An 18,337-nucleotide genomic window follows, 5' to 3' on the forward strand; every position below is an offset into this window, starting at 1 on the left:
GACCACTTTTCCAGCTGAAAAAAATTGGGGCTCAATAGGGTTATATGCTCAAGGCTGATGTACGAGTGACCCCTTAACCCTCTAAAGGGTTACTGAACTAAACTGACAAAGATTAATTGGAGAAAGGATATTCAAATTTATCATGTGGATGGAGGCAATCACATGGTCTAATGGCCCAGTAAGCCCATGTGATTCAGAAGCTCGTGTACCTCTCTGCTATAGGAAAAGGAAAAGCAGGGTGTGGGCAACTTTTAGGGGCATAGTAAATAATACTGGGCATCAGGGGGGAGTCAATGGACTTGAAGAAACATACGATGACCTGGGAAAATGTTTTGGGTTCCAGAACAGTCAGTGGACTACAAATAATTCTCTTTGGAGTAGTGAATGGGGCTGAAGGGAAGACAAATTTGAATAAAAAAGTATCCAGGTATATTGACAGAATTCAGTCTTCCTTCCTGTGATAGGAGCTTAGTTAATAAAAACTCAGGAAAGGCACCAGCAGTAATTGTGTGGTGGGTCTAGACCAGAGCCAGCAGACCTATGGCACACGTGCCACAGCGAGGTGTTTGTATCACTGAAAGCTCTAAAAGGTTCTTATTATCACTGGTTTAGGCTGTAAGCAAAGATTATCAGAGTGAAGTCTTCCAAGTTCCTTTAATTTAAAACAATCACATGATGGAGCGCTTCTCTGCCACAGAGAAAGCTAAACTTGAGTCTTTTGTAGGAAAATGGATGCCTCTGAAGACCATAGTTTAAAGTGAAATAAATCAGACGCACAAAAGTAAGTATCACATGGATCCTCTTATACAAGAAACCCAGAGTAAAAATAAAGAGCAAAATAAAAGACAGACAACCGGAAGTAGGGAGGTAGATTGTTCTCAAAGGGGGAGGGGATCAAGAGGTGGAGGGAATGGGGAAGGCGGGAAGGGATAGGTGATTAGAAACAGGAAGTGGGGTGTGTTATGTACACGTGCCAGCTCCACACAAGGAATGGAAACATTATGTCCCACAAATATGTACCAAAAAAAGAAAAAAGGAAAAGGAACCAAGAGATGAGTGGAGGGAGGGAAGGGAAGGGAAAGGATATGAAGAAAGGAATTAAGAAGTGTACACACCAACTTTCCCCAAGGGATGTAAGCATTACGTACCACACACATGTACTAACCAACTAAAACAAAAGGAAGAAAGATAAAGCAGTCAGCACACTGGGTGCTGGTCCCTGAGCTCACTCATCATGCAGCTAGCAGAAGGAGGGTTCACACCTGCCTTTTGAGTTCTCGCTCACAGCCCTTCATCCCCCGCATTGCCTCTTCCACAGCTGTGCTGGTCTCTGATCATCCACTCACCCCTTTGGCAACTCCCCTGCTCTGCTCTCCAGTGTGTCTGTCTAGCTCCTCTCAGCCCGCTAGTCTCAGCCTCCCGTGTCCACACATCTCCATTACTGCGCATAGGACTGGCTTCAGCAGAGCTGGCTGGTGCTGCTGGTGTCCTGGCTTTCCAAACTCCTGGTCATCTCTCCACCTGGTTTCTGACCCCCAACTTTAGTCCACTCCAGGTCTGACAGCCTCAGGTTTTGGCTCCGTCTCTACGCTTCATGCTCACGTTTGCTAGAGACTTGCCCATGAAGCTGGGCCATGTTGGTGGGAGCTGGGCCAGGCAGCAGGTCATTAGCCAATGACTGCTCCACAGAGGTGCCAAACCAGATGCGCGAGGCAAAGTTAGAAGCCAGAATGTAGAGCAAAAGGTGCATCTGATGCAGCTGGGTGGGGTGCGGATGGGGACAGGAATGTGTGCAAAGGTCAGCTGTGCAGAAGCCAAGGGAACATGCCCCACAAAAGCAGCTGAGACTGGTAGTTCTGGAGGTCATTTCATGAGGGCTGGACATCTGCCATGGGGTATTCTACACAAGCACGACCAAGTGTGTTTTGCCGACCCTTCAATCTTGTTATCTTGCAGGAGGTTGGGGAAGCCAGAAACAGTCTAAGAGGGAGAAATGGGAAGGAGTTCCACAGTTGGTTCTACTCCTGGTTCCCCAGAAAGAGTGCAGCAGACCACTCAGGACCACTCTGGGAAGCTCCAGCGCTGGTCACCAGGCTGAGAGAAATGAACCATTGTGGATTCTGTGGGAGGGAACAGGGCAGGTAGGGAAGCAAGGTTAGGATTGGTTAGTCTGAGTGATTTCAGCAGACTCTGGAGCCCTGGGGGTAGGCCTGGTGCTCTCACATGTTATTCCCAGTACAGCCAGGGTGGGTACGCGGGGTCCTGGAGTGGGAGAGCCCCATAGGGAGGAGATTGGGGATGTGGGCTTAACTGGCTGCTTGAAAAAGAGAACTGACCAGTGTTCAGCCAGTGCCTCAAAAGTGGTTTAAGACAGCATTCATAAAAATGATATTACAACTGGATTGGAAAGGACTCCTGAAGAAAATTGTTTTAATTGCACAAGTAGTACATAGAGGTTGAATTCAGTGAAAACTGATTTTAAAAAGTGACTTCCCAATGTCACAGGGGAAACTACTATTAGTACACAAGTACTTTTCCAGAACTTTGGCTATGTTAATAGGAAATGTTTACCCATAAACACTCATGCATATACATATCATTTTCTAGTTTGTAATAACAATAAAAATAGGATTGTACTGTGACATGTTTCTTTTTAAAATCTTAATAAAATATCATGGCCATATTCCACATTGATTTATAAGGTTGACATCATTCTTTAATGTCTGCATAGTATTACATAATATGGCACAACCATAATGTATTACTAATCATTCTTATGCTAATTAATGTTTATGTTGCCTTCTACTGTTTACAATTACATTGACACGGTAAACACTGTTCACATTTGCACGACTTTTCTGGGGCATAAATTTCTATAAGTGAAATTTTTGAATCAAAATTATACGCATTTTCAATTTAATTAGGAACTATTCAATTTCTCTCTAAGAAGATTACATCAGTTTATATTCTCATATCAGTTTATGAGGAGACATTAGACATTATTGATCTTCATTTTTCCAATCTAATTGGTGGAAAAAGTGACTTTGTTTTAATTTGTATACATCTGATCACCAGGGATGTATTAGGTCTTTTTAAATATTATTGATAGTTGAATATACTCATCTATAAATTAACTCATCTCCATTAAAATTTTTTTCTTTGTACATTAAGAATATTAACAACTCACTATAAAATTATAAATATTTTTATTAGGACCTATTTCTGGTTTCCTCAGTCTCTTGGTAGCTGGAGGACTGGGTAGAGGTGTTGTGGGTTCAAGTCACTGATTAAGTAGCTCCTAACATTTTGAGTATGAGTCTCTTTGAGGTTCTAACAAAGCTATGGAATCCACACACAATTTTGATTATGATTTCAGAGATTTTCCAGAGTCCCTGAAACCCATCTACTGCTTAAAAACCTTTCTACTGTGTGGATAGACATCTGATCTAGGTAAATGTTTCCAGTGATTTCTGTCATTAAATGTGTACTCCTGATGATCTCCTGTGCTCAATTTACCTGAGAAATTTACCTGCCCCTTCCTAGAAGAGCAGCCTCCTCTACTGAATGCTCAAGCTCTGTCTAATCTCTCAGAGCCAGGCGGATGGCAGCCAGTGCTCCGTACAAGACCCATCAGAGCTGGAGGGTGAAGTGTGATTGTGGGCCAGGTGCCAAAACTGCAAGAGACAGGAATCTGCCCACCTGCAAAGAGCCCGTAATGAAGGACGATAGCTCTAGCAGTGTGATTCTACAAGGACTCTGGAGGGGAGGAGTGAGGAACTTGGAAGTTCAAGGCCTCTTCTGGGAAAACCAATAGATGAGCATTGAGTAAAAAGATCTGAGGGGCCTCTCCAGAGTGTTAGTTCTCCCTGAGTGCCGGAAATGAAGAGTGCTCCATTACAGGTACCGCAGGTCCTTGCACATCCGGGAACTTCAAAGCAGATGCAAACATCCTCCGTGGTTATGTCTCTGTCTGATGAAAAAACTTCCTGGGCAAATCTAATCAATACTCCCAGATGCGCGAAGAGGGCTGCTCTCAGCTTGAGAAATGTTAGCTTTAAATGGTTCTGATTGCTTTCCACAGGGCTTTGACTACAAAAGGGTCAGGTTGGAGCATAAAGATCGGCACATTTAGCCCTTGAATTTGGTAATATCATCTAAACACCCCCAAAGGGGATTCAAATACGGTCTCAAGCAGGCTCAGCCTCCTCCTATGGATCTGGCTCCTCCATTTCCTATCTTCACCTCTGATTTCCCTCAGGTATCTATCTATATGCAACTATCAAACATTTTGACTATTTGTGCCTCCAAATATAACTAAGCTTGATCATAATCCTGTCTAGAAAAATAATTAACCAAGATTCAACTCTTAGAGGAATATGGAGAATGAACCACCCTGCCTCCCAAAATGTAGGTCAATCTAATTTTAGCAGTAGGCTTCATTTCTCCCAATCAAGATCCCATTTGTTGAATTTCCTGTTTCTCATAAAGCATTTCAAGTGAAGAGGAGCAAGATTCGTACCTGCAGAGGACGTCTGGATGAAGTGAAGAAGGGCTGCTTGAGTTTCAGGCATAAACAGGCTGCTGCTGGAGAGAGTACTTAAAAAATACCATCCAGTCCTTGCTGAGCATAATGCCTGCCCTGGACGAACTTCCATTTTAAGGTTTTAATGACTAAAATACATGGACTTAACAGTCGCTAAGTGCCAGTCAGTGCACTTTTAGGTGAAGCATTTGCTTCCTGTGCCAATCTAACTCATAGCAAGCCCATACATAAATAAGCCCTGTTAGGAATTCAGTCCAGAAGGAATGTGTCTTTTGTTTTTGTGGGTATTAAATCTTGACAGTAATAGTGAGGTTGTATTATGTTGATTGTGGATTATCCTAACAAACTACCCAAAGTGGAAACTTCATAAAAGAGGTTATTTTAGTTCATTGTTCTGCAGGTCCGAGACTGAGAGGGTATGTCTAGCAGTGACTTTCTTGCTGGCAGAATCCCAAAGCCATGGTGAGCACTGCATGGTGAGAGGAGGGGTGCATGTGTGTGGCACTGCAGACTGTACTTCCCTGTTCTTCTTATAAAGCCCCTCGTATTTAATCTTGGGGGCTCCACCTTAATGACCTTATCTAATCCTAATGACCTCCCAAAGGCCACACCACTAATTACTATGATTAGATTAAGTTTTCTCCTCTTGATATGTCACAGTGGGGATTAAATTTCAGCACACGAACTCTTGGGGGACGCACTCCAGCCCTACTTAACCCTTAATGTACATTACGCTTAATCTACAAATTCATATGAATCACCGCCCACAGTTTTTGTTTTTTATCTTGAAATTTACTCAAAGACAAATAAACTGACAGCCACTGAGACTGCATTCTAGAAATAAGAACATTCTAGAAATACCTATCTCCAATGTTTATTCCTATATATCTATACCCTAGGAAATCTGATATAAATTTCTGTTTTTCTTCCTCACCAGACAAAAGAGAACCTGTAGTCAGTGGGTCAAAGAGAATAATCTCTGTTCTGGTCTGACCTGAATCTTTTTTCTTGAGATTGTTGCTGGGTGTCTTGTGATGTTATCATTTAAGTTGGAACATTTTTTTCTTCTTTAATTTGCAGGAAATCATTAGGTCATCTTACATTTTCTAACAACTCATTTCTTCTCCCCATTTCTACCTTGGCTCTGTGGCTGTATTCTCTTCATTCTCCACTGCAATCAGCATTTTTCATGCTGTGAAGACAGAAGAGGAATTTTAAATTTCTTTCACTGGAAAAGTTACTTCTTACTTGGTGTATAAAATGAGAATTAATTTCCTCACCTTCCTTTCTTCCTGGAGCAGAAGTATGTAACACAATTAAACATTTTCCCTTAACACCATTGTAAAACACTTGTAATTACATTAAACTACAGTAACCTAAGAAGGGTTCCTCCTTAACATATTATACCATAATGTATAGGGCAATAGGCAAATCTGGATAAGTAGTATTTTTAATAATATACATTTTTAGTAAGCCCAAGTGTTTTTGTTATCTTTCTGTTGCTGTCATGAAACACCTGAGATAATCATGAATTTAGAGGGTTCAGTCCATGGTCACTTATCTATTTTGCATTGGGAATGTGGAGGCACAGTACATCATGATGGGAGCATGTGCTGAAGGACGCATCTGCTGTCTATCTCAGAGCCATCAGGAAGTTAAGAGAGAAAGAAGGCACTGTGGTTCCAATATCTCCTTCCAGGCCAAACCCCTTCTAACCCAACTTCCTCCCAATAGGCTTCATCTCCTAAAGGTTCTACCATCTCCTAATAGTGCCATAGTCTAAGGACCAGTACTTTAGCATATGGGCACTTGTGGGACATTCCAGATTCAAATCATAGCACTGAGCAGCCCTGCACCATTGTCGTTAGAATCTTTGGGGCTAGCCCTGGGAGTTCTTATATGTGGCTAATCTCTCTACTGATTTGCTATGTGTAGCTAACCAGGTACAAGTATAAAACTTGCCTAGTTTACAATAGCAAAGTATGTGCATGGAGTACATTGCATAACACTCAGATCACAAAAGCAGAGAAAAGCTTCCCTTTCCTGAGATTAGGGGACAATGTACAGAACAATGGGTATTTTAGAGCCATCTGAAAGAGAGAAGCTCATGGAAGAGGTCTATTATAGGCCGCAGTGGAGCCAGGGGAGGTCCAGAAGTGGGCATGGGGTAAAGGGGAGTTCAGTGCATAACCTGGGAAGAATGAAGAGGGCAGCCTGGCTTGCTCCAGGATTTGTAATCCCACATCTTCTGCTACTCCCAATCTTTGATGAGAAAGTGCTTTCATCCCCAAAGTCATAAACTCAGGCAGAGAGAAGGCCTGTGTTGATAGTAACATAGTTCCCAAGCAGAGGAGAGAGTGGCCCTGGATGGAATGGTAGCTCCTGCTTAAACAACCCATCACAAGGCTCTCCAAGGCCACCGAAAACTCTTGCATATTAGAATCACCTGGATGCTTTTACCTATGTGGCATGTTGGCTCCCAATATTCTTATTTAGTTGGTCTGGAGTAAGGTGGGGACCAAACAGGTGTTTTTTGAGAGTTCCCAGGCAATTCTAATGTGCAGCCAGAGTTGAGAACCACCCAGCTGGCCAATTGGAACCAACTAGGTGGGAAATTCTTTTTTGACCATGTGGTTCAATTTCCTGATCTGCCCTCAAGCATGTTGCTGAGCTGAGATGATTCTCAGTCCTCTGCTTCTGCATCAGGGATCTGGTTCTCTTTCTAAGCCCCCCTGTTGCTCCTTCCCATAGGTTTTCCTTCATATCTTTGCTGTTGTGCTTTGGTTCCTGTGGGCCCAGATCTCTGCTAAGTGACAAAGAGTGCTAATTGCTTAATAAGATAAACTAATTGCTGTTAACACTACCTGGCTAAAGCATTTCCCACGCAAGCAAAATAGTGCCTCAAGCCTGTGCTCCCCGAGGAGCAGTGCCTACTATGGGAATTTCTGGCAGGGCTAGCAGTGAGCAACAGGGCTTTGCAGTTCCTCCAGGCCCACCATAGGAGGCCACATCTTTGGGGAGAAGTGGAGACTGAATAAAGAAAAAGAGCTCTCTCCTTACATAGCTGTGTGAACCTGGGCCATTGCTTGGTGTTTTTGTGATTCAAGAGAGCAATACTTTCCTACTAAATTCTTGTTAAAGGTCTACTCAAAGGTATTGGATATTATAGGTGGTCTACAAATACTAGTTTCCATTTTTCCTCTTTCCAATGGCCAGATCCAAATGTATCTTTTGGGGAACACATCTTACTTTTAACACAGGGAAATCAAATCTGTAGCCAAGCAAGGTCTCTCTCATCCTGCACTTGTATATATAGTTAAATCTTTCATCAGGCTTTTCTGCTGTAAAATATATGTGACATAAACTTTACCATCTTACCTATTTTAAGGGTAAAATTCAGTGGAATTAAGTATATTCATATCATCATGAAACCGTCACCACTGAATCATGCATCCACGTTCAGAATTTTTCTCCTTGTAAAACTGCAACTCAGTACTGATTTATGTTAGTCAGCTTTCCATCCTTGTGACAAAGTACCTGAGACAATCACTTTATAATGAAGTAAGGTATACTTTGGCTCATCATTTCAGTCCATGGTGACTTGGCCCTTTGCTTTGGGCCTGTGGTGAAGCAGTTCGTCATGGCAAGGATAGATTGGGTCAGGGCCCAATATCCCCTTCAAGAAAACATTTCCAAGGACCTAACTTCCTCCTACTGTGCCCCACATCTTAAAGGTTCTACCACCTCCAAATAGTACAATAAGCTGGCGACTAAGGCTTTAATACACTGGCCTTTGGGGGACACTTAACAAAACCATAGCACTGTTAAAAAGTGATTCCCCATTCCTTCCTCCCTCAAGACCCTGGAAACTACCATTCTACTTTCTGTCTATATGAGTTGGACTACTCTATGTGCCTCCTACACGTGGAATCATAGTGCCATTACTTTTTAGATTTGAAGATTGACTTTTATGTTTCTTCTTGTTAAGTTTTCCCTTGGTTTATTATTATTATTATTATTATTATTATTATTATTATTATTAATTATTATTAATTAATATTATTACTGCCAGGGTTTCAGTCTTTCCAGAGCTCTGGACCCAGACTTTCTTAGATGATACATTAGCTAGCATTTCCAGTCTGGGTCTTGTGGAGAGAGAGACAGAGGGCTCTCAGTGTCGTTATCAGAATCATAGACAACATTTTTGAACAGAGTCAAAAGATAAAGTTTTTTTCTACCCCAAAACCTTAGTACGATCATCATAAATTAACCAATGTCTGATTCTATAGTTTCAAATCAACCAAACTGCCCCTACCCGGTTCAGCTTACAATTGTGTACATAATTTCTTTTTCAAGCTAGGCTTGCTTTTTTTTTTTTTTTCTGGTTGTTTTGTTTCGTTTCTTGAGACAGAGTCTTACTAGATAGTCCAGACTGGTCTTGAATTCATCTGTAGCCTAGGCTGACCCAAACTCATGGCAATCCTGCCTCAGCCTCCTGATTGCTGGGATTATAGGCATGTACCACCATGTCCGGTGAGTCCACAATTTTTTCATCATTACATTCTGTAGCAGAAATCAAATTCTTGCCCAACTTTCATTTTTTTTTCTTCTTAGTAACAGAACCATAATGTTCAGTTCCAATAAACCCAGCATCTCTCAAAGCCAGATGTGGCCACATGTCTCCATTCTGGTCAATGAATTATAGGTAGAACTGTTTAGCAGTACTTCAGGAAAATCTCCCTTAAAAGTAAGTGACTCAGCTAGGAGGAGCTGGGCCCCTCGTCTTTCCTTAGGTGTCTGTAATGGTGGAGCTTCCAGTAGCCATCTTGGTCATGAGATGACCTTGAGAATGAAGGGAAAAGAAACCCAGTCTGTGCTGACCTGAACCCCACCATAGAAGCCCAGGGCTGCCTGCTGCTGAATTTTCTTATATAAGAGAAAAAAAATAAGCTTTTGTTTTGTTCAGATTTTTTAATCTAATCCTAGTGCATGATAAAAAATCATTTTCACTTTGTTAAAATACAAATGCTCTGTGTCTTTCTCAGAAAGAAGGATAGGGAAAAGGAGAGAGAGACATGGAAAAGAAAGAGGGAGGGAAGAAGAAGGAGAGAAAGAAGGAGAGAGGAAAAAATGGAGGGAAGAAGGGAGAGAGGGAGAGACCCTTAGTTTTAGGAGGAAAGCTGGGATTTCTTTTGTGTGTGGAAGATTTCTACATATCCACAGACTTTCCGTTCTTTGAAAAATAGTTTGAGAGGTCATTAGGAGAAGGTGAAAAACAAAAAGGAAATTTGTCAGCATGCCTTTGAGTAGATCTCCTGATGGTAGAAGCTAGAAAAGCCTTTCTTTGGAGTCTTGGGCCATTTCTAACAGTTTCCTTTGAAATCACTAATTATGCTCTAAAAAAGAAGGCGTCACTGGAGCCAGAACCAGCAGCCAATTACCCATGAGAAATCACTCACTGTGTGGGCTGCCTTTTCTTTCTCTCTGTTCGCATAATTTCAAAATGCAATTTCTAGACTCATGCTAAATACTTGTAAACAAGAGATTGGTTTAATTGCGAGGAGGAACCATTTCAGGGATTAAAAATGAGAGCGGTTTCTTCTTGTTTTGTTGATAACAGAGCCTTCAGTTCTCTCTGGCTTAGACCTCAGGTTTCCTTCCATCTCCACCCAGGCCAGGACCCTCTGTTGCTTTGCTGAAAGGCACCGACTGTAGAAGCAGCTGGCAGATGCTGTTATGGGGTAGTGAAAAGATCATAGCACTTGGAATTAGAAGACTCAGGTTCAAGACCCAGCTCCGGTATCCACCTATGAGGTTGTTCTCATCAACAAGCGAGTCAGCCTTCCTGAACCTCAGTTTCCTTATTTGAGAGCGGTGCTGCCTCCTGGGTTTGGAGGACTCAGTGAGCAATGGGTGCATGTAAGCTGCATTTGCCCTAATGGAATATAAACCTCAGGAGTGCGGTGATTCAGGGACCTCCTGAGCGCAGGAGTGTGCAGAGGTCGATTCTGCCCCAACTGTGTCTTTCTCCAAAAGGAGAGGGAAAAAGAGAGAGAAATAGAGAAGTGCCGTAATATAAACTGTAAAGTGGCCGTGCGCTGCCACCAGCATTGGTTTTCCACAGGAGTGCAGGTTTAGGTTGACCCAGCTGATCTTCCCGGCCAGTCCGTATGTCTGTACTCAAGCTGAGGAACTTCGGGGGAACTTGGCTGGGAAGCCTGTGCTCTGCAGCTCTTTGGGCTCCTGTCAGGGCTGAGGACTGGCTGGGCCCATCCTTCTCATGGCAATGGCAAAAATGGAAGAAAATGAAAAACCAGCGTGTCTGTGCTATCCTCATGCCGTTCGTCAAAGAAGGAGGATGTGTGGCCAGGCCAGGGTTGGGAATTCCATGGTGTCCACTCAGCAGGAAGATGCTGCCAAGTTCCACGGGAAGAGTCATAGATAAGCCAAAAGGTGAAGAGTTGGGCCATCGATGCCACCTTCCATAAGGTGCAAGTATGAGTATGCGTGTTTTTTGAACAAGTGAATAAAATTTTTTGAATGAGTACAAACAAATTCAGGATGCTGGAGATTACTGTGTCAAGCCAAGCCCTAACTGTGACCACCAGGGTGGCTTATCTTCCCGTGTCTGTGACCCTTTTACTGATGATGGTGGAAAGCAGCTATTAGAAGACCATGCAGACCAAAAAATCATTCTCCAGCTCCTTCCCAGTTCCCTTTGGGGTCCCTTCCTGGCTCCCCTTCCTTTCTCTCTTCCTGCTTCCCAGAACCTAATTCAGTAGTTTGCACTCTTTATGCAAACCAACTGCTGCTAAGATTGTGGCTGTTCTCTGGGTGTATCTACAGATGTTGAGTCTGGGTGGGAGGAACCACATCTGGGGGGTATGTTTCTATCTCCTTTCATCACAGAGAATTGTTTGATTGCTTCTTAAGTTGAAGTACACAAAATGTGTCCCTTAAGATTATAATAACTATCAAAAGAATTGAAAACAGATGGTTGAAGGTGAGGTCACATTAGTGATAAAGTGTATGAGGAGGACATTTTCTTTACATGTTATTCTCTCTGGTGTTGCAGGAAAAATTTATATATATATATTTGTAATCTGTTTTTGAAAGGATTTAGAGCCACAGTCCGCAACATTGCCTTCTTGTGTGTGTGCTTGTGAACCCTAGAGAGATGGAGCTTTGCAGGTGGGATATCAGGCATGGGCTGTGGAGAGAGACCAGGACCTTACCTGGCTCCATCTCAAATCCCACCCTCTGAATGTAGCTTGGCTACCTGAGTCCAGAAGTGTTTATCTAGAAAAGGAAAGGAAAACACTTCCTCCTTCCTCACTACAATCCATGAAAGAGACCATGAATGAAGTTAACATTCTTCTCTGCTCATCTAGAATAAAATGTCACTGGGTGAGTAAAAAAGCGATTACACTCAAGCCTGAATGAACAAACTATTTTGGCAGATGGGAAAGTCTTGTTGTACTACTGATTTTGGGGTTATTTCCCTTGTCTTTCCATTTCTTCCTGCCTCCTCCGGGCTTCCTGTGGGCCTGGGTTTGCATAAAGAGTGTGTTTCGGGGAGCACAACCTGGAAGGTACCATCCTCTTCGGCATTTGCAGTTTGGTTTTTATTTATTTTTTGTTTGTTTGTTTTTTGGTTTTTTTTTTTGGTTTTTCTCCGGTACCGGGAACCGAACTCACAACCTTGCCCTTGCCAGGCAGGCGCTTTTGCCGCTGAACTAAATCCCCAGCCCCCGCAGCCTGGTTTTTAAATGTTGCTGTACGCAGGGAGGCGCAGAAGGAGAAAGCCTATGTGTTGAGATGGACTTTGGCGGGGAAATGCTTTTTACAGCTCTCCCCCGAGCAAGGCCCAGATAAGTCTGTTCTCGGTGTATTTCTGCTGCAGGATGATATAGGTGGAAGATAACCCGCCTCTAGTTTTACTTTGCATAATAGCTGGCTGGAATCCTTTCTCTTCTGAGTCGCTCTCTGAGGGCAGAGCTGATCATGAATACAGTGGTTTTCTCCTGGGAACTGACTCATTCCATCATCCAGAAGCTGGAATTCCTCAGTTCCTTACTTACTGCTGAGACGGAAAGCTGGTGTTGTGAACACACTCCTACGTGTGCACATGATTGTGTGCATGTGTATTGTGTGTGCTGAAGTGAGAACACTCAGGAGAAAAACCTCAGAGCCAAACGACTCTTCCAAAGAGCATCATCTGCCTTGTGCTCCTGCCATTTCAGACACAAGGCACAGCACAAACCGTAACAATGAAAGCTCCAGCCCCTGATACACAGAAGACAAATAACCAAATGCCTCAAAGTCACCCCAACCTTGAGGCTGGTAAAAATGGGCCTGGGGGGTGACCTTGAAACTCATGGCTTGGCAAAAGCTTTCTGGGACGTGGTCGGACAAGTCCTCCAGCCCTGGGTTGGTTACTGCCCTCACCAACCTGAGAACCAGGGCTGAGAAGATGGTTTTGCTGCAGCCCGGTCCCAGCTCCCAGCCTTGCCTCCTGCTGCACCTTCTGCTTTGCAGGGGTGCTCAGTGGATTGCATCCTCTGCCCATTAAAGTAAATAGGGCTTTCCTGAGAGCACAACTTCAATATTTCTGCAATTGTGCCATAGCCAGCTAATGTGTAACACTGTAGTTTAATAGTCTATTAAAACACAGCACTGCACATTAAAATCTCTACTGTATCGCTGCAGATCTACTTCACAAATGCGAGGTCCCCAGAAAACACTATGCACTTGCCTCGAGATGCTGAAACAGAACAGGGGAAGTCTCCAGTGGCAGAGAAATTTAAAGGGGAAATGGGATGAGGAAAAGGACAATAAACACCTCCATATGCCCTTCCTGTTTTCCCCCGGTTGAGCAGCCCCTCTGCTTGGCTGGAAGCAGCAGAATCTGCTGGTGCTGTGGATTGCATCTGGAAATTCTGGAAGTTTAACACCAAATCCCTTTAGATCCAATCTCATTACTCAGATCTTTATTTGGAAGCACTTCGGTTTCCTCTCTCTCCTTCTCAGAGACAGACAGAAATCAGGAAGGCTGCCCTCAGCCGGGGAGAACACACCACAGTCTCCTCCCTCTGAAACAACTGCCAGGGTGGAAGAGGAATTTTTCTAACAGCTGTAAACCTCCACCCATATCTCCCTCCTTCAGAAACCACAACATATCCTCACATCAAAGGCTCCTGTCAGCTGCCAAGAGAAAGAACCAATAGTTTTAACAGAAATGAAGCAATAAGAATGCTGAATGTGTGGTGTAAACACCGATATTGAAAATAACCCAGATATCACCTTGGGAACTCCTTAGAAACACCTTAGACACAAGAAAAATAAAAGTTCCCATGCTGAAGTTTCTGGAGGGCCCAGGAGCAGCATTTCTGCAGGTAAGTAGGAAGAATGCCTGCTTCCGCTCTGTGGGCAAGGAAACAGGAAGACAGGGAGACAAGGACGAGACTTTGGAGGTGGGATGGTCAGCACCAAGGGCAGGGAAAGGGGAAGTGAGTTAGGAAATGAAGTTGAAAAATGTAAAATTCACACACACACACACACACACACACACACACACACACACACATCCCACAAGCTATACTTATTGCCACACTGTCCCCAGATCTCCCTCCTATGGCTGAAGTCCGAAACCTTAGGATCCTCATCCATATGATGGGTGCAATGGATGTATGCTAAGTTTGCCTCCAGCTCTGTGATTCCACATTCTCCAAGTAAAACCACACAATAGTTGAGTGTGTTTGCATGTGCATTTTTCATCATTTTATTAAATGTGGAACTGCTACTGTCTCTTGGTAAATGTTTGTTGTTTAATTAAGTGAGCTCCTGTGATGTCCATGGGGTCCAGGATGCCCATGTCTCCTGGGTGGTTGCGTGCCTTAAAGTCAGAGCTTGCTTGAACTTTCGGTGGAATTGCATTCCTCATGCAAAGTCCCAATTTGCTTATTTAAGCTAGAGGTATCTGTTCCTGGTTGCCACCTTCTATGGGTGACTATGCAAAAAAACAGCTACAGCTCTACCTCCTCCTGCTCTCTCAGGGGAACTTTGGTGTCCCCAATACTTTTCTGCATCTGGAAGGGATAGGGTGTTACCAAGCTTGTCCTGTGAATGACTTTCTCTTCTAATCTTTTGCTGAATGTGCCAGTTGAGCAGGGAGTTTCTGGAGGGCCCAGGATCTTCTCAAGTCTGTGCACGTAGTTGAACACACAAGCGGCATGTTAACTTCTGTCCTGACTTCTTCCTGTAGTTCCTACCAGTCCTGTTCCCCATATCCCAATGCTTCGACCTACTGAACTTTAATCTAAATTTGAATCTTATTGTAGTGGTATATTTTGAGTTGCCTAAGTCCAACCTGGGGCTGAGTGAATATAAATACATAAGAATTCCTTGGCCTCATTCTCCCCCTGTTGTAGGTACAGGTGTGTGTGGAAAGGAACTGGAAGATAGAACACAGAATGTCTTTGATGACTTAAGGTAGAAATGAGGGTACATTTTCCTTAGCATTTAGGTGAAATGGTATGAGTGTTATTGTTTGATCTAAAATGTCCCCCCAGGGCTCATGTGTTTGGAGATGGACCTTTTCAAAGGTGATTGGATCATGGGGTGCTAATCTCATCCATGGGGAAGTCCACCGATGACTTCCTAGCTATTGTGCTATTCTGAAGGGAGGCCAGATTGGAGGAAGTAAGTCACTGGGACCCTGCCTTTGGAGAGTCCATCTTTCCTCTGGCTCTCTTGCTCTCTCTCTGTTTCCTGTCTGCCATGAGGTAAGCAGCTTTTCTGCACCAGGCCCTTCCATTGTGTTTCTGCTTCAACACAGGTCTGAAAGCAGTCTGACCATGGACTGAACCCTCTGAAACCAAGAGCCAAAATAAACCTCTCCTCCTTTACGTTGTGTATGTCAGGTACTTTGTTCCAGCAACAGAAAGGTTACTAATACAATGACTAACAGAGACCAGAGAATGAAGTCTTTAGTGTGTGTGATGGTATGCTTGTAAGAGGAGAATCAAAGAGCCACAAACACAAAGTGAGTTCCAGAGTGGAGGGTGATGTTTCTTTCTGGTTTTCAATTGTATTGTGAAGCTCTGGGTGTATACTTAGGAAGGCTCCATGTTAGGAGATGGACAACCTATACTGAGTCTTTCAGTGGTCCAGTGGCTTTCCTATGCATTTATCTCAGGGGATTGCTACAATGATGCTTCCAGACAGGCATTGTTCATATTTTATAGATGGATAAACTGAAGCAGAATAGAATTAAGTGATGGGCCAAAGAACACATACCAGCCAGCTAAAAAAATAGCATTTCGATGCACTTCCTCCAATCACCTCCTTGAGTATATTGATGGACCACTTACCAGTTAAAAACTTTGGGCCATAAAATGATGAATAAGCCAATGTCTTCTCTTTCAGGCCTGCAACATCTGAGGGATACAGCTAGGAAATCTAGCAATAGCTGTTGTATAAAAAGAGACAAAACGGATGAGACAAGTTTTTAAAAAGCTGGCAATACCTCTGGTCACTTAGTCTGAAAGACTTCAGGGGAAAGGGGAAGATGAGAATTAGCATCAAGTCTACTTGCTACTGGGTCCTGCTCCAGCCCTTAGTCTTGAATGATGCAGATCCTCAGGTAGATTTTCTCATGTCCCAAGAGTGTTCCAAAGTTTCCCACTGGCCATGTCCCTCACCTTCAGCTAAACCAGGCCCAGTAGGAAGAAGGCAGGCTGGAGGGTACAGAAGGGAGAGAAGGGACGCCCATGCAAAGGGGGAGGGAATCTTCCTAGGTGAAGGGATAAGGAGTTGGGGTGGGAGCCAGAGCTGATCCCTCCTCGGCCATCTCCCCACAAGACCGATAATTAGTTGTATTATGTGTGCCTCTGTGTAAAGAACTCCCAAACTGCAGAAGGGAGAGTTACATCCTCAGACCCTGGGAGAGGGGTTTAAAGGAGGAATTGTGCACCCTTATCTGCGCCCCCAAGCAGTGAGACTGATTGATGTTATTAAAGTTCCAGAAGAGTCTCTGCTGGAGCATTTGTGGTGGTAATGGGGGGGCGAGGTGGCAATGGGAGGAGAGAAAGAGAAAGAGAAAGAGAGAGAGGGAGAGAGGGAGAGAGAGAGGCAGCAAGCAGTTTGGGAAATGCTTGCTGATTTTCTTCTCAAAATAGTGCACGTGGGAGGGGTGATAAGTGGGGACTGAAAAGACACAGTGTGGAGGAGCTCATGGCTGCTGCCCAAGACAGTGCGGGGTGGGTGCTGTCTAAAGACCAAGCCCTGAAGGCTGTTTGTTACTTTCCATGCAAAAATTTAGAACGGAGGCTCCAAGTTGGAATAAGCACATTAATGCAAAGTCTCCTCCCCCAGGCTACTTGTTAGGTTGCTAGCATAAGATGGGAGGACAGTTTAGGAGTTAAACCTTTGGGTTCAAGTCTTCATCAGCTACGTAAGCTTGGGGACTCCTCTAAGGACCTCTTTCATCTAGATTGTCCGTCAGGAACATCACAGTATTGTTATGAAAAGACCAGAGCTAGCGAAGGCGCCAGCCCTTTGTACACATTGACTTGCACATGAGTAATATGTTAATTTATTACAACTAAAGTTTAACTGTTAGAAGTCTAAAATCCCTCATAGGCCAGTTTAAACAGACACTGAGATCTTGTGTGTGTGTGTGTGTGTGTGTGTGTGTGTGTGTGTGTGTGTATGGGGGGGGTACTGGGAATCGAACTCAGGACCTTGCACTTACCAGGCAGGTGCTGTGCTGCTGAGCTACATCCCTCACCAGCCCTGAGATCCTGCCCCATCAGCCTTCCTTGTAGTTGACTTCCAAGTGTCCAGCTCACAAGCGGGGCTCCTGAACACCCTAAGCAGGTTTCCCAAGGAAATCCCTCCCAGGAGGCCAGTGTGTTCAACAGACGGAGCTGGAAAGCTCTGCCCTGTAAATAAACAAGTAAACAAGGCCCTCTCAGGCTGGAGATGAAACAGCTGGAGTGTAGTGTTACTTCTCCTGCCACACAAGACAGACTGGGTAGCAGAATACCCTTAAAGGGGACTCTGATGTCCTCCCTGCAAAGAAGAGGGGCTGCTCCTACCCTTGTGCCAGGAAATGGGGGTGCCCCATATCTATCTTCCACCCTCCTCACTCAGGTGCACAGTCCACCCTGAGGACCAGCAGAGAGATGCTAGAACATCAGGCACCATGTTGCCATCTCCATGAGCTTAGAAGAGCAGGTTGGGGTGCTGACCTGCGCTCCTCACCCCAACATGGCGGCAGGTTTATGAGCACTCTTCTCTGTGCATTTGTTCCTGTGTCCCTCTCTGAGTCCTTAGCTCCCAGCAGGGGTGACCCTGACACCCAGCATTCCACCCTCATCTTCCCTCAGTTCTCTCAGCCCCTAGGTTCCAGAGACACCAAATGCAAGAGCACAGCCAGCCCCACCTTGTCCTTTCTTCCTGGGCAGGCTCTCCATGCTCCTTAGATCTCCTTGGTGTCCACATGCCGCATGCCTTCCTCCTGTGTGCCTCCCCATCTCCACCCATGACCTCATCTGTGGAAAGAAAAGGATGCCATGCATGGCACTGGGACATGAACCTTACGTTCCTTTTCAGATTGCCTGAGCTGTACCAGCTTCCTCCTGTTCCTCCTCCTCCTCCTCCTCTGCCTCCTCCTGTCCAGCCCTCCCCTACGTGTCCTCCTCCTTTGTCACCTCTTTTATCTCCTCCTCATTTTCTTATTAGGGTTTTTACTTTTCCACTTTAGCCCTCCACATTTTTTTAAGATGGCAA

General features: G+C 44.3%; 1 long non-coding RNA gene across 1 annotated transcript; it reads right to left on the minus strand.

Moving 5' to 3' along the window:
* Nucleotides 1-5,585: 5,585 nt before the first annotated feature.
* LOC106150311 lies at nucleotides 5,586-17,380 on the minus strand. Its single transcript, XR_001237045.1, has 3 exons — nucleotides 17,298-17,380; nucleotides 15,916-16,013; nucleotides 5,586-5,735 (listed from the first exon to the last, which is right to left on the minus strand). It is a non-coding gene; the product is annotated as an uncharacterized LOC106150311 (long non-coding RNA).
* Nucleotides 17,381-18,337: the final 957 nt, after the last annotated feature.

Source organism: Chinchilla lanigera, unplaced genomic scaffold, assembly GCF_000276665.1.
Source record: "Chinchilla lanigera isolate Chin_1 unplaced genomic scaffold, ChiLan1.0 scaffold00070, whole genome shotgun sequence".
Classification (NCBI taxonomy): Eukaryota; Metazoa; Chordata; class Mammalia; order Rodentia; family Chinchillidae; genus Chinchilla; species Chinchilla lanigera.